Genomic DNA, 23,750 nt, shown 5'->3' on the forward strand with positions numbered 1-23,750 from the left:
TTTAAAACACTCTTAGCTGTAGTAGGATATTTTGCTAGGTCAAATTATTTACAAAAATATCCATGAAGAAGCATTTTTGCTGATGCACATGACAATGGCCATAAGAATGTCTGCTAGACTTAATTGTTTAATGAAAAATATTGATAAGTCTCTTTGTGATTTCCTTCTTAAAACCCCATGAGTTTCCCCAAGACTTGGGTCCTTAAGTCACAGTTCATTTACACTGGTGTGGAAAAGTAACGTGTTAGGTCTGTGAAGTCAAATATTCACGGTTTAAAGAAAGCTGTAATTCAGATGGATACGTGTGACTGTTTCACTAGCATACATGAAGCACTTGGAGTACTGTGCTCAGCTCTGGGGCCTCAGCAAAAAAGGACATGGAGCTGTTGGAGCCGGGCCAGAGAAGGGCCATGAAGATTATCAGGGGGCTTGAGCACCTCTCCTATGAAGACATGCTCAGAGAGCTGGGGTTGTTCAGCCTGGAGGAGAGAAGGCTCTGGGCAGAGCTCATTGCAGCCTTTCAGTACCTAAAGAGGGCCTTTGGGAAAGCTGACGAGGGGCTTTTTATGGGGGCATGTAGTGAGTGAGAGGATAAGGGGTAATGACATTAAAGAAGGTAGGTTTAGATTGGATGTTAGGATGGAATTCTTCACTATGATGGTGGTGAGGCATGGGTTGCTCAGAGAAGTTGTGTTTGCCTCATCTGTGGAAGTGTTCAAGGCCAGGCTGGATGGAGCTTTGAGCTACCTGGTCTAATGGAAGGTGTCCCTGCCTGTGACAGGAGCATTGGAGCTAGATAGTCTTAAAAGTGGCTTCTAACCCAAACCATTCTCTGTTTCTATCATTTTGACATAGATGTCCATTATCAATTATGATTTCATCAGAATGCTGTTTCCCTCAGGCTGTAGAAGAGACAGCTCTGCCTGCATAGGGAGTTGTTCAGGACTGAGGATTCTCTTTGTACATCAGTGTGTGGCCCCTTGCCTTATTTTTTAGCCTGTGCTAAAGACAGTAAACCATTGTCATATAGGCATTTGCAGGATCTTATCCCAGCACCTGAATGTTTCTTGAGGCTTATCTCCTTAAAAATTGAGAAAAATCAGGGCTGAAAATCGCTAAGATTAAAGTATCTATTCAGTCGAGTCAATTAACTTGCACTTCAAAGTAGTCGATGTGATAGTGTGGTGATACAGGACTGAACTTTGAAATTTCAGGTAACTTGGCTTTATATCTTGGGAGTGCTTAGCAGCATTGCAAATTTGAGTAATGGGCTTAAGTCAGACACTTATAACAAGAAAGTAAAGTAGCTCTTAGTGAAACAGTGAGCTTATCTCAATTGTCTAATATCATGCAGGGAGGTAGAAAGAAAAAAGAGGACACATAAATCTTGTTCACAGAGAGAGAATTTTTTTTCCTGAAGCAAAAGAAAATCATACAGCTTTCCTGTATTCTTTCAACACATTCATCTACCCCTCCCAAGGATGCAGAACCAATCTACAGGAATTTTCAGTTCATCTCATCTTAAATGCATGTAAGGGATCTGAGTTCAGGAGCTACAAGCAATTCTGACCAAATTATTTCTGTCATTTCCTAAACTTACAATATCTGCCTCTGAAATTATTTGACCATTTTGTATGTTGAAGAAGACATTCTGTAGAATGAAACTAAAATTCTCTCTGTTCTGGACCACACTGTAAGTATTATTGAACAAAATGAATGGCCTAGGTCCATTTCAATTTAGCTGTTCTGCTCCATGTCACCGCACATGTGCTCCTGTTTAAATCAAGCAAAAATAGGTGCTTGTACTAGTGAAAGATACAGCTAGGTTCAAACAATGCTTGAGTTATTCAGCTGGGTTTGGGCTATAACCTAACAGTATAATGGCAAAGGTGGAGGGAAGAAAACAATGAAGAAAGACTGCATACAACATAGAGCTGATGCTTCACTACTTACCATTTTTTATTATTCATTTTCTTAGCCAGTCACTACCAACTTAGTTAACAAACTTCTTGTGAACATACTAATTGAAATGGGTGCCTGGAGAACTGTAATTTGTGAGAGAGTGTTGCTCTTGCTGTGACTGAACAAAAAGACATGGTGATTGATTTTCCAATAATTGGATTGAGAGGGTTTTATAAAGCTTTAAAATAAGCACATAAGCTTAGTTTAGGTCTTTTACTTTTTACTGCTTTCCCCTCCCTCAATAAGGAAATTATATTAAGGAGTCATGAAGTTGTACCTTCAGTCTCAAAAACCTTTGCTGAAGTTTCTGCAACAGCACTGTTCAGGCCTTGCTTTCTCCCTCTTCACCCCCAGATCTCCAGTCACAACCTACAACCACATAATGGGGCAGGCAGCATTGTCTCATTTGGAAGATTAAAAATCTGTATCTATCTCCAGAAAATAAAGAAAATTTCGACCAAGAACACCCTGGTGACTAGGTGACTGCCAGTGGATTGGATGACAGGATATTGCATTTGGAGTGCTGGATGTTTCAGTAAGATCTCTCTGAAGCAAAGTTTGCAGGTGAGCTCACTCTTGTTCTCAGCTCAGCTTTTTGCTTCTCTGCAAATGCTCTTCTTGGGAAATTCTCATCACCAAATGTTCTAGTAGAAAATGAATTATGGTAGTGTTTGGCTTAGTTTGCCTTTCCCTTGACACACAGATAAACACAGAGGAGTTTTTTTAATCCAAATTAGAAACGTGTGTTTTGAAAAATACTGCAGTGTCTTTAAAAACAATGAAGTGGTATTGTGACAATAAAGCATTTGGTTTTAGCTGAACAAGTACTGCTCTCTATAAAATCTGATTCTGCATACACTAATAAAAATTCAAGGGCATGTGCTGTTACATTGCAGTCCATAAAGTATAAGACAAACATGAGATGTAGTGATGTCTCTCAAAGCCAAGTGAGCTCAGTGTTTTAAGAGGAGCTGGGTATGCAGTGGTGTTTTGAGAGGCTCTTTGGAAGGAAACAAGGCTCAGGCTCTCTGCATGCTTTATTCCTATACAGCAGGAATTCTCAAGCTCTGCTCAGGACAATGGCATCCTTAAGCTAACCTCAAGCCCAAGAAGTTGCAAAAATGTACCTTAATGAGCAACCTAATAAAATGCAGTAAAAACCTATGCTTGCCATTCACTTCAACAAGTGAAATTCAGTAATAACAAATGGGAGTTTGTTAAATTGAAAGCAGCTATTTTTGTACGTGTTCTTTTTCTCATAATCCTATTCCAAGAACTGGAAAAAAAAATCCTTTGATTTTTTTAAACAGTGAAAACTGCTTATGACTCAATTATTAAAGGCTAAACAATGAAATTGCGGGGGAGAAATATGTGTTTTGAAACAGAAGTAAAAACATTAGGTGTGGGGCTATAGAATGTAAGAAAATAGAGATAGTGCAGAAGGCAATCTCACCCCTGAGGAGTTGCAGCTGTACTAATCACCAAAGATTAGGAACAGGCCTGCCCTTAACAGGCCACAGCTGTGTCCAATAAAGATAAAGTGGGTTAGCTGGATGAGAGGAGAGTTGGAGTTTGTTGGCTGTGCTGTGAAGGAGGAGTCAGTGCTGCAAGGAGCTGACCATGAGAAATCACTGAAAAGGTATGGCAACTTTACAACAAAATGACTGCAATTAGGAGTCTTTGTGTGGCTATGTGCTGAAGTCAGGAGTGAGTTCAGAAAAGGAGACTAATCATTCAAATTTTGTTGAAGTTTTTCAGTAAGGCTGCATTACCCAGCGACAATGAAAACTAAGCTTTGCTATTTGCTCTCTATCAAATTGTTAGTTTTATTCTGACAAACCTGGGTGGCACCTGCTGGAGCCCACTGCATTTGCAATATATTCCTCTTGCAGGGGAACAAGGTTACCCTACATTCCAATGTCAGCATCTGCAAAGGTGGGGTAGACACGCCTCAGCCTTCTGGGCCTTTGGAGGCAACAGAGACTCTGGAGGTCTGCGTGAAGTCTGGGTAAGACAGGAAATTGGTAAAAGTTACCAAGCTGAGGAGAGGATTTGTTCTACTCTGTGCAATGGGAAGGCTTAGTCAGTTTGCTTTGCTTGCAGAGCAGAGGCCTTTCTTTAAAGGTTTAACTTGTACTTCTGTAAGAAACCCTGCTGCAGAATTCAAAGCTCCTCTGTGTCTCTGAGCACACACACTTTCAGGCAAAAGTGAGACCTAGGGTGCCAAGGCTCTTGGGACAGGATCTGTTTGGTGAATGATGATGTAGGTTACATATTTCAGGCAGCTGGCACTCTGCAACTCAGTCTTCACCCCTGTTGACTGAATGTTTGAGTTAGGAAGAGACATCCATGACTTGTATCTAATACACAGTGAGGTTTTCCAAATAGATTTTGATTGATGCTCTTAATTATTTTTTGTCAAGGTCTGTAGCAAACTCTGTGTTATCCATTTGTCAGCACTTGCGACAAAGCTGTTTTCTGAACAGAATTCTTCTTATCAGATATGAAAACTTGGTTAAAGAGAGAGGACTGGGTAAACTTCATGCTGCTGTGAAGTCTCATCTTTCATTCTCCACTTCCATAGTAAAAATTAAAGCTTTTAGGATTTATTTAACTTTTATTCAGCTGGTATATCACAATTATTGATGAGAAGATGTTAAGCTTAAAGACTTCTTCCTGTGCAGACTGTAGAATGCAACAAGCCAGTCTCTTCTTGAGATACTTGTCTTTTCATTAAAATACCAATGTATGTCCCCAGTATGTATTTTTTGAAACTTAAGTTAATAATTAATTACTTAAAATTTTATGGTGCACTACTAAGACAACTCATAACTCCTCATCTTGAGTCATCTAGGTTCCACATGCTGAAGGCTTTCTGCTAGAATTTGGCCTTCACTGCCTTGCATCAAGCTTTTTCAGGAAAGATGTTTATAGTCATTGTTATCCTGGGCTTTTTCTGCAGTGGGGATTTTTAATGGTGTTGCAGTCTCTAGTGTAAATATAAATTATTTTTGTGAATTAAATCTGTTTGCCATGCATTATGCTCCAACTCTCCCCAGCCCCTCTGCCATGGTATGTCTGAAGCAGTGATTTGCAATGCTCCTACCTCATCTTGTGCAGCTAAACAGACAACCAAAAAGAAATAATCCACCCTCTCAACCACACCACTGATGAAGTAGACATCCATAGCAGTGTATTTTATTGTACTAACATGAAAAGTCACCACAAGGGCTCTCAATCAAATTGAGGTTATCTGACAGATAAGCAGTCTGAGGCGACTAGCTAAAGATCAAGGCGTTTGTTAGTGACATAGATCCTTCTGTGTGTAGGCAGAGCAAAAGTCTTTCTTGTTGTTTTATTTATTTCCAAAATTGCTATTTACACTCTCCTTCCACAAGAAGCAGTCTCAAAATCCTTAGGTAAGAAGGCAAGGAAACCCCTTGTGGCTTTTAGTGCTTTGTATGTTCTGGCTCTGCCAGCTGTTCTACCCACTGCTCTGCAGGGAGACAGGTGGAAGCAACACATGTCCTTAAAAATTTATTATTTTTGCCTTGATCTGCAGAGATCCAGGGTGATTTCCACCATCTGCCTGTGATTTGCAATCTGTCCTGGTCTTGATGGATGCCTTGTGTAGGGGAAGACAAGCTGTGATAGTGGAGGCTGGTACTGCTCTTCCCCACGGAAGCAGACAACGCACTTGTGGAATCGCCTCCCCAGAATAAACTTTTAAGTGCTTATTGAATCCAGAAAAAAATGGAAGGAGACTGGATGACAAAATGGACACAGTGGGTCATGGTTTACACTTCTTATTTCAGGAAACCAATTTAGCCAGCTAAATTAGGTAGCTAGTTTCCTTGTGCTATGTTATTACTTAATGGTAAAGAAAAGTAAAGCTCTTATCAAGAATTATTCCCAGACTAGATTTTTGATCTTACTACAGATTACTCCAGCTTATCCTTCTCTCTTCGTTTATGGGGGAAACTTATGGAGGCTCCCCTCCTAAAGCAGCTAAGTGAAGCTAAGCAGTGACACGGTCTGCTGTGCACCTTTTCTGTGGTTGAGTGCAAATCTCTGTCCTTGGATGTGCATCTCTAGTCTCAACATGAACCAAAGCAAATTACTCACATGTCAGCAGATGCAATGTGAGTACACATTCCACATAGTACTTACATATATATGTGTTTTTATTTTCTACCAAAAGTTAATATAAATATCAGTTCTTGTCAAAACCAGATATGAATTAATAACAACCATGGAAGATCTGGCTCACCCTTGGCAGCATATCTCCTCCAAGGAGAGGCAGCTAAAGGATAATTCCCTTTATACAAAGGAGAGGGGATAGAGTGATTGCTAAGATGTAAAATAATTCAGTCATATCAAATCTATGCCATGCCCTTTGTATCTGGTTATGTGTTATCCAGTCTACCAGCTAACACCAATATTTGAAACCTGGACAAGGAGAGGTTAAGCTGAAAATTTTGAATTGGGGCACACGTAGATAATAAAAAGCTAAAAGCTGTTTTTCTGCTTAACCTAAACTTTGAAAAAATCCCATGTATGCACTTTTAGTTTTATGCTGTGTGTGAATGTCAAATATGCTTAGCTGGAACAGAATTTCTTGAAAGTAATTATTGTTGTCCCATTTGGCTAAATATACCTATAAACATACCACAAGTAGGCAAGACTAGAAAATGCTGATATTGACTTAATAGTTTGGGGGGGTGGGGTAATTTGAGAACGGGTACTCTTAGTCTCTTACTATGAATTTTTTTGCCATGTTAGCTATATGTCATCTATTCCCAATATGTATATTTTAAGTGGAAAGAAACGAATAAAGTGGTTTATTCAGAACAGATTATTTCAAAAAAGGAAGAAAAACTTGGGAAAAAGATGTCTCAATCCTTTAACCTCTTTGAAGGGTCAGAGAATTTGGAGAACCTTTTCTAGAGCAGGTAGCCCTATGCAGTATTTCAGGTCAGATAAGCAAGCTGAGCAGGTGGTAAGGCAGGCTCTGATGCCAGGATTGCTCCTGTCTCTCTTCTGCCCTCCTTCCCTACACTGCAGAGCTTTTGATCAGATTCCTGGGCTAAAAAGAGCAGTTAATACAACTGGGGGAGTTTTACCCTGGGAGAAAATGGGTGTCCTGCTTTGCCTCCCTAGCATGTTGAGGCATTTCAGGTTATTCAGGTTATATTGAGGCAGGGGTAAGTGGGACGGTCTGGGAGCTTCAGGAGTTTCCAGCAAGTTGCATGCTGGCCACCCGCAGCTTAAGCTTTTGGAGGAAAGTGTCAGGGTGTGTGGCTCAGGTGGCCACAGTCTGCCTCCCATGGCATTGGTGAAGGAGAGGAGCTGGCTGGCTGCTGACCTGCAATACACCTCAGGCCCAGGTAATCTGCTGAGCTTTCTGCCTCCTGCTCTGAACAGGAGCAGAGGGTGTGGAAGGGGATCTCAGGTGGAAATGTAGCAGTAAAACTTGCCACTGAAGTCTCTTGGACTTGGATTTGTTTTGTTATAGTGTGTATATTTCTCTCCATATAAACACTTCCTTCTAATGTCCCATCTTTGGTGCAGATGTATTTGGCCCACCCTGCAGCAGCCTCATTTCTCTATGCAAGGGCTGTGTCTGGTTTTGCCACCACAGCTCAGGGAGGGTTTAGCAGCAAAAAGGAGTTAAGTGAATAAATATATGTGTGTTTCTGCAAATGTGTTTGTGCCTTTTTCTGTTCCCACCTCCCTGAGAAACTGTTTCCCCATGGAGCAGCCTGACTGGAGCAGCAGCCATGTGAAAGAACAGCAGCTCCTGCTCCACTTCAGCTGCAGGAGGGGAAAGGTGTGGTTGATTGTGAAGATCAGGATTAGTGGGAGGGGAAAAGAAAAGAAAAAAATCTCCAAGCCTTTGAATGGCAGGGCTGCACTTCTAACATGTGGCCAGCATGTGCCATGCAGGCTTCAGGAGGCAGCAGTAGCACAGGTGAGAGGCGCTGGCTGGGCAGCAGCAGCTAGAAGCATCCTGGCAGGATGGGGGATTCCAGCACCCCAGGAAACAGGGGAGGTCTGGAGGTGCACAGGCCAGGACAGACAGTCTGCTGGTGCCCTGCAGCAAAACCAGCCTGGAGCCCAGGCAGGGCAAATGCATGGACCATGCAAGGTATGTTATTTTTTCATCTCTTTTACTTTTGGCTTGTTGCATTATAAGGCAAAAGCAGGAATTTACAAGGTTATATGCTTGCTGTATAGCATTCCTGCATTTATGGGGTAAGAGGAGCATTAGGGATTTGATTTTGAGTATTACTGCTTCAGGAGGATATACAAAGGTTTAGGGTTTTGGGGAGAATTTTTGAGTGTGGTGTTGTCTGAGAGAACACGGCTGAGGGCAATCCGCCGAGAGAAAACTCAGAGATGCAAATCCATCACTTCAGAGAAAACTGCAGAGAGAAAGGGAAACCTGTCTAACAATGGAACAAGTGCATAAAAAGTGGATGCATGACAGGAAAACCTGGGGGACTAGGATAGCTAGCTTTGCATCCATGTTCAAGCTTTAAGGTTTGCTCTTCAGAGCATTGCCTCTGCAATGCTCTGAGGGACTATCAAGCCCCTTTCAGTCCTCTTCACTTGGAAAAATTATTCCAAGGTCTACAATTTAATTTCTGTATTGCTGGTAGAGGGTGTATGTGTTTGTTTCTCTGCTGTAAAAGCAAAAAAGTTTCTTCTGTGTAAAAGCACATCCAAACACCTGGGAAGGGCATGAAGCTTGTGGCTGGAACATTGTCTGTGGGTTCATAGTTAGCCTCTTGTTTCCAACCTCGATTCTATTAGGCTGCTAAAGAGTCTCCTGCAGCACATCTCAGGCAACCCTTTCCCTGCCCTGATGTTGTGAAGTTTTGTTGAGAGCTGTATACTGCTTTCCTTTGCTGCTATAAAATTAAAATTTTTGGTATAACTTAAAAGGCATGTAACCACAGCAAAAGTCCCTTTTTTGGATTCTTCTGGTTCAGCTGCTGGTTTGCTGTCAGTTGAAAAGACAGGCAGAAACAGCCTGTGCATGGATCACGCAGTTAAACACATTGTTGTGCTGCTGCAGGGTTAGCCAACATTCCTTGCATTTTGCAATGGTCCCTGGTGTTGCACTCACCTTGAAAGACATGTCTTTTAACTATGACAGCTTTGTCAAGTGGCTTTTTTTTGTTCTGAGTTGAAAATTTTCAGAGAGTATTTTCCCCCCTTCAAAAAAAAAAAAAAAAACCAAAAAAACCCAACAATTGAAACAAAAGTTTTCTGCAAACAAAACAATTATGGCTTTGAAATTCAAAAATTTAAAACTCCTGTATTCGCTTCTCATACATACACTTTAATGCTTTCATGGGTTTGTGTGTTTATATGCATTTCATATCTAGATCCACATATATATTATTGATATATACACCCATATGTGTTCTATATGTGTTGTTTTAATTAGACATCTATTTTAATGTGGCTGCTAGAAGTGGTTATGGTGAAAGCTGTTCCTAACTGATGTGACTAATGAGATTAAACAAACTCAAAACCTTGGATAGCTTGTATTCACTCCAAGAGTGCTGAATTGTAAACAACAACTAAATAAGTTGTTGTTATAAACTTTTTATAGTCTAGCTTAGTTTTTCAGCATAAGATTCTGTGTGTAATATGCTTACAGCTGCATCATGTGCTCTCTCACAGATAAAAATGAAAATTAGGGTGGTGGTTTTAGTACAGGCAAAATGGCCCTGCAGTGGCGAATGGATAAATAAGACAACTAAAAGTCTCTTTGATGTGATGTATCTGTGTTGTTGTTTGTGTTTTGTTTTGGTTTTTTTCCTCAGAAATGATCAATTCAATGCACTTGCAAATGAGTTTGTGGAATGATTCTTTATGGGTAAAAGTGAAAATCGATGTTTACAGGAAACTATACTGGACAAAGGAGTGGCTGCAAGGGTACTTAAAAATCTGAACATAAATCTTTATGGATATTTTCATTAATATAGCAATAGTTAAAAACAGCCATAAATTTCATATCCTATGTACACAGATTATATTTTAATGCTCCCATTTTCCTGAACCTTCATGATAAAGCAGTCAAGCACTATGGGATGATCACAGTCTTTAGTCTGTGGCTATCTGTATTAAAACAAACCTGAATTACAACTAAGAAAGCTGAATAAAACCTGTGTCCTTTTAAGTTAGCTGGGCAAAGCTCCATGTTCAGTAAAATTGATGGTCTCAAATGTGCTGAATATTTGCAAGAGAGATAGAACAATATATATTGGCAGCTAACTCCCTAGAAAATGCATCAATTTATGTTTAAAAAAAAAAATTAGCCAAAATTTTGTATTAAAAAAATGATGAAGGTGGGGAGGATGATGGAGCTTTTCTATTAAATGTGATGTCATTTCCAGTGCTGTCTAATATTGGACATTATTTTACTACAGTTCACGGAACGTTTTGCAGTGCCGCTGAGCTCCTTCTCTGGAGTCCTTGATGTATGGGTCTGTCTGTCTAGTGGGAAACTCAAATAGCTCTGAGGGCACACACACTTATTTGAAGGGGATTATTTCTTAACTCCTAGAGGCTCCTCTTCTGAGACAACTGGTGGAAAATCAGTTCTTTTGTTCCATTTTAAGGGACCTATATTAGACAACTGCTGCTCTTCAGGTGCTTAGTTTGACGTTACAGTGACAGAAATGTGGTTAGAGCAACTGGAATGACTCCTGCGTTAGATATTCTCAACTTGCTCTTGCAGAACTTATGAGCCACTTCTGAATCGCTGGCTCTGCTGTTACTTACTTGGTTTTCTGCAGGTGAATTCAGGAATTCCTTGCATGGCCATGACTGAAGTCTGAGTTTCTGTGTTGTATTTCAGTCCTGGCTTGATGCAGCAGCCAAGCCTACATCAGACTTGTAATCTTGTTGTGAGTGTTGCCATGATGGCCTGAGGGTGCTTGTGTGACCATCACAGGTTTGATTTGTCTGCATTTGAGTCCAGTTTTGTGGATGGGACGTTTTGTATTCAGAAGCTCCTAGTCTTGCAAGTATCACAAACATGAGAGTTAAAATTAAGAAACTACTTGTAGGAGAGACGTATGTAAGTCCCCTTATTTTGCAGCTATAAGTATTTTTTTTGTCGTCTTCTGTGTTTTGGGATGGGATGCTGGTGAAGCAGCAGAGGTAATACCATGTGCTGCTAGCAGAGTAATCTCTTCAGGGAATCTCTCTTCCACAGTCCTGCGCTACAGTGTCAGAATAAGCCCTATGATTTTGTGTCACAATGTCATATGCAGCTGAGCTTTTAGTAAGATGGAATATGAATCTTCAGAAAGTGCAAAAAAGAAAATCTGAAATATACAGAAGAAATCCTGAACCACTGCTTGGTGGATAAGAGAATTCCTGAGGACTGTAGCGTAAGAACAGAGAAGTGCATGTGACAGTGGAATGGCTGTTTCCTACTTCCTGATTTCCACTGAGATCTGAACCTTGCAGGGGTCAAAAAAATCACAGCAAGCTGGTGATTAAAAAAAATAATTAAAAATTCAACTTTAGAAAGCCAAGAAGTGGCTTTCCACTTCTACTTGAAAAACCCTTAGGTTGTAATGTATGAGTTCCTGCAAAAAATCCAGGTATGAGCAAGACCACCACAATCTGTGAATTCCCAGAGCAATTAGAAGGTTATTTCACATTAAATGCTTCTTGTTAAGTATAGGGAGGACACATACTGAACGTATTCTTTCAGCATTACACCAGCATTTAACAACATTACTGATAGTGGAATATCATATTACAGAATAAAATATGGCATTCTTTTCCAGGGGACAGACAAACTTAATGGTCAAAACAGGAATTAACATTATGTTCCTATAGCTTCCTTGTCCAAAATACAAGCTGTACAATACAAGGACACAGGTTTTAATTCCAGGTGTTTGTTGTCAGGTTCTGAAGCTGTTGGCCCTCTTGCAATAGGACTGCTTCGCTGGAAAAATCTGTGTGTGTATGGGAACCCTCCCCTCGGTCCCACTGTCCCTGAAGATGCCTGTGTTCCTGGGTGTCGATGTTTTGCTACACAGAATGACTTCTCATGTCCATTGTCCTGTCCAGCATCACTTTCAATCACTCCAGTGCCTTCTTACAACAGTAGTAGTCAAGAAACTTTGAGTCAAGACTCCACAGGTAAGTGAGTCTTTGTTTTTCATGTGTCCAAGCTTAATTTGATCAGCAATTTTTATGGTCAGTATAAACAGCTGTTTCTGCTGTCAGTGGTTTGATTACTCCTAATCCTAATCAGGCCACAGAAACATCATTGAAAGGATTTATGGTTATGCAAAGTAATGATTAATCTAAAAATTTCCCCCGTGGTTGAAAAAGTGTCAGAAACAAAGATGTTCTCAGCACCAGTAATACCATTAGTGTACATTTTCTTTGAAACTGGTAGGCTGGCTGTTTGATGAGGGTGTATGTGTCACAAACATATTTTATGAAAAATCCTTTTCTTAGGATCTTTTCTCCTGAGAAGATGAGAGGCCTCAGAAATTAAATGTAAACAATAATTATCTGCTGCTGTGGAATGCAACAGGGGTATCTTTGATTGCCTTATGTGGTTGTTTTTAATTAATGGCCAATCACGGTCCAGCTGTCTCAGACTCTCTGGTCAGTCACAAGATTTTATTGTCATTCCATTCCTTTCTATTCCTTGCTAGCCTTCTGATGAAATCAGTCTTCTATTCTTTTAGTAGAGTTTTATTATATAATTTTCTTTTAATATAATATACATCATAAAATAATAAATCAGCCTTCTAAAACATGGAGTAAAGATTCTCATCTCTTCCCATGTTGGGGTTGCCTGCAAATTCAACAGTGCATCCATGTTAGCAAATGGAGGCATTTGAGGACAATCTCTTCTGAGCGTGTCATAAATCTTCATGTAATGTAATGTGTGTGTTCAAAATGCTGCTGGCAGCTGGCTAATCACAAAATAGGGTGTACAAGGAGCATCCAACTATATCCATGGCAATGCACTTCTACTCCCAGCCTGTCAAAAGGCTGACATCCATCAGGAGCTATCTGCGGCAACAGCAGTATGTTGATCACTGGTGGTGCTCTTTTCTACTGAGGTTTGGAGGTCCCAGGGTCTGATGGAAAGATGGAAGCTGGTGAAGAGTTGTGATGTCAGGACAAGTCACTCGACCCACAGACTGGTTGTATTTGTCTCTGAGAGTTCGTAATGATAATGATGATAGGAAGTGAGTCATGAGCTCAGTGAAAATTTCTGACTATCAATGAATCTCTCATCTATATGCTTCCTAACTGAACCCCTGCAAAAGGATTATAATTTCTGCTGCCTAAGTTTTGTTACTGAGTGAAGAATTAGAAGGTTCTTCCTAGCTGCTAGGTAAAAGAATAGCATATATGGAGAGCAAGGTGTTAATAGATCCAGTATTGAAGGGCATATTGGTGGAAAAGTCTAAATATTCTGAAAAGTCTGAATATTCTATTCATACCTAGAGCTGCTTTGAATACCTAGTGCTGATCTAGTTCTTAAAATTGTAATAATTGCTGGCAACTATGGCTGAATATAATCTGTAGTAAAAATGATAGTCAAATATGTATATTACTGTGGTTTGTATTACTGTTCTTTTCATTTTAAGTATAGCAGTACATTAATATAATTTAGTGTAACTGATGAAGGTGTTACAGCATGTTGCCAAAAAATAATGGGCCTGAAACTCTATAGTGGTGCTGATATCAAATCAAAACCCATTTGTCCCTTCCCAGAACTCTCAGATCTAATGGCACAATCCTCTGAACCTGTCTGGATGCTGGCAGCTGGAAATCCCAGATTCCAGCACTTCAAGCACCATTCCTGATATCTGCTTTGATGGTGACACTTGCTAAGCAGGAGCATCAGGGCAAATGCTGCACAGCTTCAGGAAGGTCAAATATTGTGGTTTTCATTTACCTTTTTTTCTGCTTAAGAGCCGTGTAAATATGCATATCCTTCTTCAGTGCAGGGGTGATTGTATGAACTCTCTGACTATATTCTCTAGGCTTAATTTGCATCTTGGTTTACATTACCATCTGTTTTACTGATACAAATACTGTGTGACGCTTATTTTTTTCCACATGATGAATGACAACTCTGGTTTTAATTTGAAGTGGTTTTGGGACAGTGAGGCAGCAAGTGAGGAGGCACTTGACACCTAGAGGTGATGCTGTGGAGAAGGGAAGAAATGTTAATTTAAAATAAAAAAAAATAATAGTAGCATAATAAAACAATAGTAAAACTTGATAAGAACCTGTTAGCATTGCAGAACAATTTCCCAGTTCTAAATTATGGATACAAATAGCCAAAGACATCTTTAGGACATTATATTAGCAAGCAAAATACAAATGCCCTAATTTTCACCTTATTTCACCTAATTTAAGAAGCTACGAGGTCTTTGAAGAGTTCACGCTGAGAAGTTTATGAAAATGTCACACTGAAATCCGCATGGCAGCATAGTGTCAGGCTGGCACTCAAGTGATGTCCATTTTCAGCAGGGCAGGGTGGTGCTGGTTCAAAGTTCTAGCACAAGAAGGTACATTGCTCATCCTGATAATAAATATCTTAATTCTTTATCCAGTGAAACAATTTATAATCTGTGGGGTTTTTTTTAATATAATTTTTAAATCTAATCCTGCAGCAGAGTAGAGGGTACTGCATGTAAGCAGAGTGTTTTACCATTACTGCTCAGGGGTAGAGCTGTTGTGCCAGCAGCCACTCCTTAAGGGTGAATGTCACATCTGCAACTCCGGTGTTAAAACCGATCTCTGGGCTTCATTATAGCACTACTAATGCAGAGAGTCCTCAGGTGTTTTAAACTACATCAGTTTTCAGGGACTGTCTTGCTGTGATTGAAAAGCTTGTTTGGTTGTGGAAGCTCAGGCAAGAGTACAGTGTCAGCTGAAATGGGGGAGCTCTTGAAAAGACAGAGGGTAACTTGGGGACAGATTAATGAGGCAGGGTAAATCTTAAAGACATATCCACACTCATTTATTTCCAAGACTACTTGATCAGATCATTTACAAAAGCTTGAAATGCACAAGAATGCCACAGGCTTACTGTGCTGCTTCTCATCTGTGCATTTACAATTAAACTCTCTATAACATTTTAGTAGCAAATTCTTTAAAAAACAAACTATGCTAAACCACTGGTATATAATGCACTCAACTCACACAATATAGTTAAAAAGAATTCTTTTTTTAACTACTGATGGTGGAAAAATTCTGTCTGCTTCCATTCAAGCAGGGCATGTTTGGGACCTTGTAATAAACTGTGCATGGTGATGTCTGAGCTGGATTTCAATGTTCAAGATAAGATAAGGATGTAAAAAAACCTCAGTGTATTCTGATACAAAGTATGAAAGATAAATCTGCAACTGGTTTTAGTGGGTGCTTTGCATAGTACTTGAAACATCAGTCTCAATTTAGTGCTTTTGTTGCTTTGCAGCATTTTGTGATGCTAGATAATTTACCAAGTAGTGTCAGATTTTGTCCTTGGGTATAAGAGTATAATAGACACCAGAATTAATCAATTTCATGGACTGTGGAAGGGAATTGTTGCATTTCTAGTATTAGTTGTCTTTTGAAATAAGGGGGGTTTGGGAGGATTGCTCTGGTCAATAAAAGCCAGGCTTCTGTTTAGAATGGACAAAACATGAGTTATGCTTTGCTCATTTTCTAACCTAAAAAATTTGTGAGGGAGTACCAGAGAGGAAGGTCGTTGTGGTAAATATTTCATAACTGCATATTGGTTTTTGGCTGAGTCAAGAAGAGTTCCTGTTGATTAACTTTGTCTCTTATGATTATTATTCAATGCTTAATTACATTGAACACTATATACCATAATTTACAGAAGATTTGCTAGACAAGACCAGCTGGATTGAGATGAATAGATTTGCACTGGGTAGAAATGAGTCAGAAGCTGAACAATACCTGTCAAATTTGTGCCAGCTACAAATTTTAAAGAAATACAAAGTACCGTAATTCATAAAAATACTGGATATAACAAGAAATCTGTGCCTTTTTGAAATGTATTTCCCATTTTTCTGATAATAATCTGAATAATTTCATTCAACTGCTTCTGACCTGAAATTAGTGCACCTTCATCTAGACTATAGTTCTCTTGTTTTTGCTCATTACAGGGACTTGTCCCCTTGTATGCTAGATCAGCTGTTTTGAAAGCAATTATATTGATTTGCCATGAATTGTTCCTGAAAAATATATCAACTCTTTGTTATCATCTTTTTTTCTCCAAGGTGGTTAAAGACAGCTTGATTTATTGCTTACTTACTATTTGTCACTATCTCTTTCCAAATAATGATGTTTGTCTGACTGGGCTATAATTACCTGAACTACTTTATTTGCCCTTCTTCACTGTTATGGGACCTTTACTCCATCCTTTCTCCAATGGAATAATCCCAAAAATGCATTTAGGCTGCAAAATCCCAGCAAAGAAACTGAAAGGTAAAGTAGGCAGCTACTTTATTTTCCTCGGTCTGAGCCTGGTCCCTGGTGTGTGAATGTCCAGAGCAGAGCTGTTTCAGGAGAGCTTGTACTTCACGACAGAGACAGGGAAGAGGTAGAGGACTCAAGGTGGACCCTCCTGAGGGATGCATTTGGGCCTGTGTTGCAGTTAGACAGAAACACACACTTAGGAAAAAAATAATACTATGATCATAGTACACAGATTTTGCAACCATAAGTAAACCTGAAAGAGTGTTTCAGGTTTATTCCTCAAAACTATTGGAAGTCTGGCTGCAGGTCATGTCCACTCTTTTATTTACATAAATTCCTGTGACCTCTTTATTTTATTTTGCATGCACAATCATGGCCTGAAACCTTTGCCTTTTGTTACTAAGCTGCAAGACATTGCACCTGCTGTGAATGCTGTATTTGACATAGGCAAAAATAAAATTATTTTTATATGTGTTTCTTGATTTGTAGGTAAGTGCTTACTTATATGTATTGTCTGATTCTGCAGCTGTCTTGTCTTGTGCAGCTTTTAAGTTTTAAATTGTTCAATAACAGTAAAAACCTATATATAGAAACCTATATATATAGATATTTTTGATGGTGCCTACTTTCTAGAGTGGTATAAGATTCCAGTAATATCTATTTTATAAGTTAGATCCAGTGGAAGTAGATCCAATGTTAACTGGATTCTGTAAAAGGAATAATATTGGCCTGCTTAAGAATTTATTTGTTCCCCTGAAGAAAAATGATACTTTGAAGAATTGCAATGTGAATAAGGCGATGATTGAGGGGGACATGAAAGCAGTCTTGGGAAGGGGAGTGCTAAACAGGAGAAAGATTAATAGTGGAGTTTTCCAAGTACTGGTTTGGAAACAAGGTTAATATTTTTATGGAGGATTTTTGCCTGGAAAGGAGGAGTGCCTTGGTGAGATGTGCTGATGAGTCTAAGGTGGGAGGCATCATCACTGCTAGGGATATTCAGAATGTCAGGTAGGAAGAAATGGATGGCCTTTTGGAACAGAATAAGGGAAAAGTTATGGAATACAATGGTGCAGCTTTTGCTACCGTGCACAGCAGGTTTTTTTTTCTTTTTTCTCCAATAAGCGGTATTTCTTCAGCAAGAAATAGTAGAGAAAGATCAATTCAGCTACTAATTGGAGGTGGGCTGCAGCTATGAAAAAAGCAAATGGAGCCTGGGATGTTTCAGGTAAAGTATTTGCTACAGAGGGAGAGATAAGATTTTTACCTAAACTGACTGCTTATTTTCAATGAGAATAGAGATTTACTGGGGCTTAAGCAGAGGAAAAACTACCAGAACAATAAGGGAGAAGAGAGAAAAAAAAATTTGCTGTGTTTAGACTCACAAAACAAAAACCATTTAACTAAAGAAAGCCCGAGCTGTAGGTTTCTATTTCTGTTTATTTAATAATCTAATGTTTGTAAAGTTTGGGGAAATAGTTGAGTCTGAAGAACAGGCATCTGATCCATGCATTTATCCTGACCAGCAGCCTTCGGAGTCTGAGGAAATGGCAAAGTGACCCTAGAGATGCAGCTCCTCATTTTAACTCTTACAGTGTGTGCTCCAGTTGCAAGTCTTAATATGGAAGGGTCATAAACTGACTGGGGATTCTGTATAAAAGTGAAAGCCACAAGATGGTGCTGACACTCCTTACTGTGGTTGAAGGCATTGTGAGAGATTTAGCAGAATACGCAGCAGCAATAAAGTCAGTGGATCACTTCAGGCAGCAGTTTGTGGTTAAGCATTGATTTTTGGTAAAAAGTCCTAATGCATTCTTAGTATATTGGAGGGAAAGAGGGAATTAAGGGAAGTAAAAAGGTGATGGTTCTTTCTGAGGTTGTTGTTTCATCAATCGGTGATTGATGAAATAAGGAAATTGAGAAACAGAAAAAAACTACATCTTTATTATCTCTGATTAGAATCCTTGAATTTTGGTGCCTTTTAAATGCCAAGGACAAAGTCTGCTGTGCTCACAGTGTTGCTGACTGCTTGTCCTTCTCTGCTGTTTTCCTTTTGCGCTTGCATCAAGGGAGGGACTGTTTTGGGAGATTGGCTTGGTGATCTCCAAACAGCATCTTGAAAGGAGTGAACAGGAGATAGACAGCGATGAAATGCAAAAACCTAATAGAGAGCTCCTGGTGGTGTTTATAAAGAGGAAAAACACTGTTGGCAAAAGTGTTCCTTGGGAGCTTTGTAGTCAGCTGAACCCAAGAAACAATGAAGTCCAGTTGACAGTTACATAAACTTGTCTCACTGCCCTGAGAGCAGCCTGCCTTCCCTACCCTTCCCTCCTGTCTGCCGGCACAAGCATCCTGCCTCTGTTCATTAATCATTGTGGCCATGAAGAGGGGAGCTAATCCTTGTCAATTCTTTCATTCAGCCACCAGTAGAGTCTTTCACTGTTAAGAAAGACAGTGGTTTGCTACTTTTCTCAGAAATGAGAGAAGTGCACTTTTGGAAGTGCTAAGCGCTATGGAATGCCTTTCTTCCAGTGCTATGTCATCTTTTGCTCCTGAAATGCATCATATGCATTTTTCTTTTTAATAAAATGAGACTAAATGTGTTTAAGTTTATACCTGAAATGGCTGAAATGCATACTGCATTCAATAAATATGATAAATTAGGATCTTACAAAGAATGTCCTTGCTGACTCTTGGGGTAGAGAGGGCCATTAAATCTATACTTCCAAATATCTAAGTGTGCTTACTTAATCAGTTTCAAAACTTTGGCTACCAGCAGAATTGCTTTTATGATTCAAAGTGCAATACTGTTTACTCAAAATTCTGGCTGACATTAAGTGCACAGACCATGCTAAAACACTCATGTTTAAAAGGAAGAAAATAAAACCTGTGAAACTTCTGTACTCTTCTGATCTTATTGTAGGATTGAGTCTAGAAGCTGCTGAACTTCCTGATTTGGATCTGGCAAAGCAATGAAGTGGATGCTTAATGAACTTGACAGTTGACAATTTATCTGCTTCTCTAATTATTCTTACCGCTTATGAGTGAGAAACTAAAATCCACCTAGACACAACGAGCTGGTAGTTCCTGTAAAATGTATTTGGAAATTCCAGCCAGCACTGATCATGCTGTTGGTTCAAGGCATTTAAAACTGGCAATGCTAGCACGTGCCTCCTGAGCAGTTGCACCAATGCGCTTCAAACTTGTCTTCAGAGAGCATTTTTAGAGCTGGAAGTGCATTTACTCTCCTGCATTCTCTTTGTGCTAATTTTGAAACTAGCTGGAAGACCTGGCCATCCTCTTTATCTACAATGTGGATATTTGCCCTTTTTGCTGATCAGAGGTTGGCACATCACTGCACGAGTTCAAGCAGGAATCTCTTGTTATCCCTGTTTGCTTCCTGCTGGTGCTTTGTGTGAACCTAAACTCAGGAGGGACTGTCATACTCAATCTCCTCCTCACATCACTACTTAGCAAACACAGAGTTAGATTTATAACATTCAATTCTTTTTGATTGCCTTATTTGGATAGGCAAATTTGGATGTCCAAACTTATTTGGGTAGTTTTTCTTGGATGTATTTCTACGCTGTTGATTGAGAACTGTTGGGGCAATAAGAATTATTTTGAATATCAGACTTCATGGAGACTCCTTTTCTCTGGGCAATATTTTGGTTTTGTAAACTACTCAATTAACGAAGAAAAGGGTTAGGATGGATTTTGAATCAGTAATTGAAGAACTGGTTTTTACCTAAGGATATGTCTTCCTACCACTCTTCCAATTGCAGCCTTCTAGTGCTAGAGAATCTTCAAGGCTTAGTGCAAGAAGGAAATGTTTAATTAGTCCTTTAAATCAAAGAAGGGTTTGTGAACAGCAATCTATTTCATTCTCCTGTCAATGACATGCCTTTCCCTGTGAACAGTGTCCTTATCTTGCATATTTTATAACCAAAACACTACTAAAAAATAAGCATAAAATTATTATTTAGTATCTGCTTGTTAACTTTACAGAATCAAAAAAAGACTTTCCCAATTTTACTTCCAGAGAAATTAAGGGTCTAACAATAGAGTTCTTTTTATTTTGTTTCTCATTAGAGAATATTACACAATTAAACCTTGAAGTGTTCTATATGTAAGTAACTTGAGCAGGAAAAAACTCTAACTTTTATTATAAATCTACTTTTGATAGTCACATCAAAGAACATGAACCAAAAAAACCACCCAAATATCTAATGTGTTTTCTTTATTTTTTTCCGATGTTTTTTTAATGAGCGGTTTCATTTTTCTATGGATAATGTAGCTTTGGTCCTTTAAAAGAGAAAGGATGTGTCAAGAGTTTCAGATATCAAGTGGGAAGCATTCATGTGTAGCACTGCAGTACAAGACTGAGCCAGAGAGCAGGAGCTGTATAACTGAAATGGAATTAACTACATAAAATAGCTCCAGTAAAGCCCTTATTTCTTTTTCCTCTGTTGTTAAAGCTCAGTTTAAGGTAACCAAGCTTTGTATCCCATTACTCCCCTCATTGAAAGAAGAGCAATGAAGATCAAGGAAAAAACCTGGAATTACCAATTTTAAAAATGCCATCCTGACTACCCTTTCAACTACTGTATTTCCCTCTTTTTGCTCATTTTTAACATTTGTGTTTACATTTCTTCCTCTTCAGTCATTCCTCTAATTGTATACCTCTGAAAGTCTATTTTCCTTCTCCTTCCTGCCCACCTCTTTGGTCTGTGTACATATTGTGAATTTGTTCCCTATTTTCTACCTATTTCGTGTTCTTCATTTATAGCATTTCCAGGGAAAGGGAGCTTCCAGCTATGCATCTCTGCTTGCCCCAGCCTGCTTCTGCTCAGCTCTGAGGAGGTGATGGCTGGAGGGAGCTCCAGTATGCAGCTTTTCCTCTCACGCTGGCTGTGGTGCCCCATGCCTGGATCACAGATGAGGTGTTTTGCTTGCTTGGGGCTTTAGGAAACTGAAAGGTTCAAACTGAGACAACAAGCACAGCAAGCCACTGTGGTGCCTGTACTCCTCATTCAGTCAGGATGGAGGATGCCCATGGAGGTGGCAGGCTGCTGCTGAGGGCCAAGGGGAGAGTGGATCACTTCATTCTGGAGAGCAGGTCCATGGCCAGCTTCTAGCTGGGAGCCTCTTCCTGTTACAGATGAGCAAAGGGCTTATTTGCCAGATGTTGATCTGGTGTCCAGTAGAATATTTGCTCCTGAGTGCTTGTGTCTGATTGCTTTCAGCTCTGCCATGGCATTTATGTCTAAACCATGTGTTTTGGTTGAGAAGAGCAAGTAGCATTCACTGTAAAGGGTAAAAAACCTCTTGGACAGAATTCCTAAATGTACTGATATGCTTCCTGTTGAATCCCGATTACCCTGCTGGAGCCCCCTTAATCCTGAGTTTTATCTTGCAAGTCAGGACTTTGTTTGAACTCTGTTAGAATCAATGGAAAGTCTCACTTGCAGAGCAGCATGAAGTAATTGAACCTATGATAAACAAAATTTCTATTTAAATATACCACTGCTCTCTCTGTCTGTGCTTCCTTTTGTCCATTGTTTCCTACCTCATTTTTCCCTTCTGTCCTTGAAATAAAGCTGCAGTAATCTGAAATGGGTATTTGACTATCTGTTGTGTGCGTAGAAAATAAAAAACCTGAGGTGTATGTCAGACATCACTCTGGAGTTACAGAAGTAATTGCTGCTTTTCAAATGACAAGTTCTCAAAGCCCAGTAATCTTTTCCACATCAGGACTATAACTTACAAATACACCTCATGCAGAAATACCTGCATACTTCTTTCTTATTCTTCTAAGTGCTTCCCCTGGGTGCCTCTTTCTCCCTTGCCAAAAATACTGTCATACATATCCTTGAAGCACTTCAGTTTTTAAGATGAAAATATTGAAGAGTGAAAATAAATTACTGGACATTAATTTTGTGGGAGAAGGGAGAGTGTTCATGCAGGTCTATGCATAAAGATAAGAACATGCTGTACCTCAGGCTTGCTGAAAACAGGCTTTTATTATTATTTTTTCCCTTAGGCAGATATTATGTTATGCCATTCTGTGTATAGTAGGCGAGGGAGAAAGAAACAGAAAGGTGGAGCCATTATTCAACTATTCTGCATGATCACAAGGGTAGTGTTTATCAAGTCAAACCAGAAATCAGATGTCTCTAGGTGATCTTCAAGTTAGCAGGTTAAACAAAGTATTATCTCTTGTTATCAGTACAGCTGGTTATTGAGAACCTGTATTAGTAAACATCCAATGTTGCATTAAAATAAAAGTCATCTTTGGCAGACATTATAAGCAATGAAGCTGTAACAGTAAAAAATTGTAGCTGTATACTTTACTGGTTTGAGTTATATAATAGTCTTGAACTGAGACTGCAAGAGGGTGAGGATGAGATTAAATGAGTCATTGTTAAAAATAGGATGTGGGATTGAATTAAATGTTGAATGTGCTGGGCAGCTGAATAGAGGATGAAATTTGCAGTGAGAAATAGACAGTGTCTGTATCATATAAATGTTGATTACTATATAAACACATGGTGACTAGGGACAAGAAAGGGACTGCAGAGGCAAGAAAGCCATCTGACTGGTCCAGTGGTAGGTGTTTCCTCCCAGGCAGGGAGATGAGGCACAAGGCTTTTTAGTCTTTCTTTATGTTGAATACCATGAGTAACAAGTGGGGAACTGACTGTAAAAGCCAACTGGAGATAGCGAAAGTAAAATTCAGCTATTTTGGTGTATATAGAAAATCATGAGCTCAGCTTGGTTTTATGGCTGGTTAGAATGGGGTTTCTCTCATGGCTAAGGGATGCAGTAGTTCAGTTCATGAGGTGAAGGAAGAAGTGGTCACTTTTAATGATAAAGGTGGCAGAAATTAAGATCTCTGGCTATTACTGGGAGCACAATGTTCCAGCCAGTAGACTAGAAGGCCTCTAGCCTGATCCAGCACACCAAGTTTTAAGTTATATTCCTACAGAGTTTAAAGGTGTTGAGCTTGAGCAGTGGTTCACCTGCTTGTCACTGTCACCCATATGGCTTAAAAAAATTCCTTGATGAACATTTTTGTCAGAGTAGAGTAGCTACTACTAACTGTGTTGGATGAGCAAGCTTTAGATAAAAAGAATGATGCATTATGCTGATACTGTGTGGGCATCTTAAGTTCTCAGTTTGGTTCAGATACTGTAGGGAAAAAAATCACATTTCTCTAAGCTTATTTTCTATCCTAATTTTGGGGATGGTGACATTAAAAAGCAAGTTTTCTCAAAAATTAAACAAACCAG

At 39.4% G+C, this 23,750-nt stretch overlaps 1 long non-coding RNA gene across 1 annotated transcript; it reads left to right on the plus strand.

Annotated features, from left to right (window-relative positions):
- The first annotated feature begins 3,543 nt into the window (after positions 1–3,543).
- Positions 3,544–6,688, plus strand: LOC135457237 (uncharacterized). Its single transcript, XR_010442684.1, has 3 exons — positions 3,544–3,601; positions 3,855–3,970; positions 5,525–6,688. It is a non-coding gene; the product is annotated as an uncharacterized LOC135457237 (long non-coding RNA).
- Positions 6,689–23,750: the final 17,062 nt, after the last annotated feature.

This window comes from Zonotrichia leucophrys, chromosome 1A (assembly GCF_028769735.1).
Source record: "Zonotrichia leucophrys gambelii isolate GWCS_2022_RI chromosome 1A, RI_Zleu_2.0, whole genome shotgun sequence".
In the NCBI taxonomy this organism is placed as follows: domain Eukaryota; kingdom Metazoa; phylum Chordata; class Aves; order Passeriformes; family Passerellidae; genus Zonotrichia; species Zonotrichia leucophrys.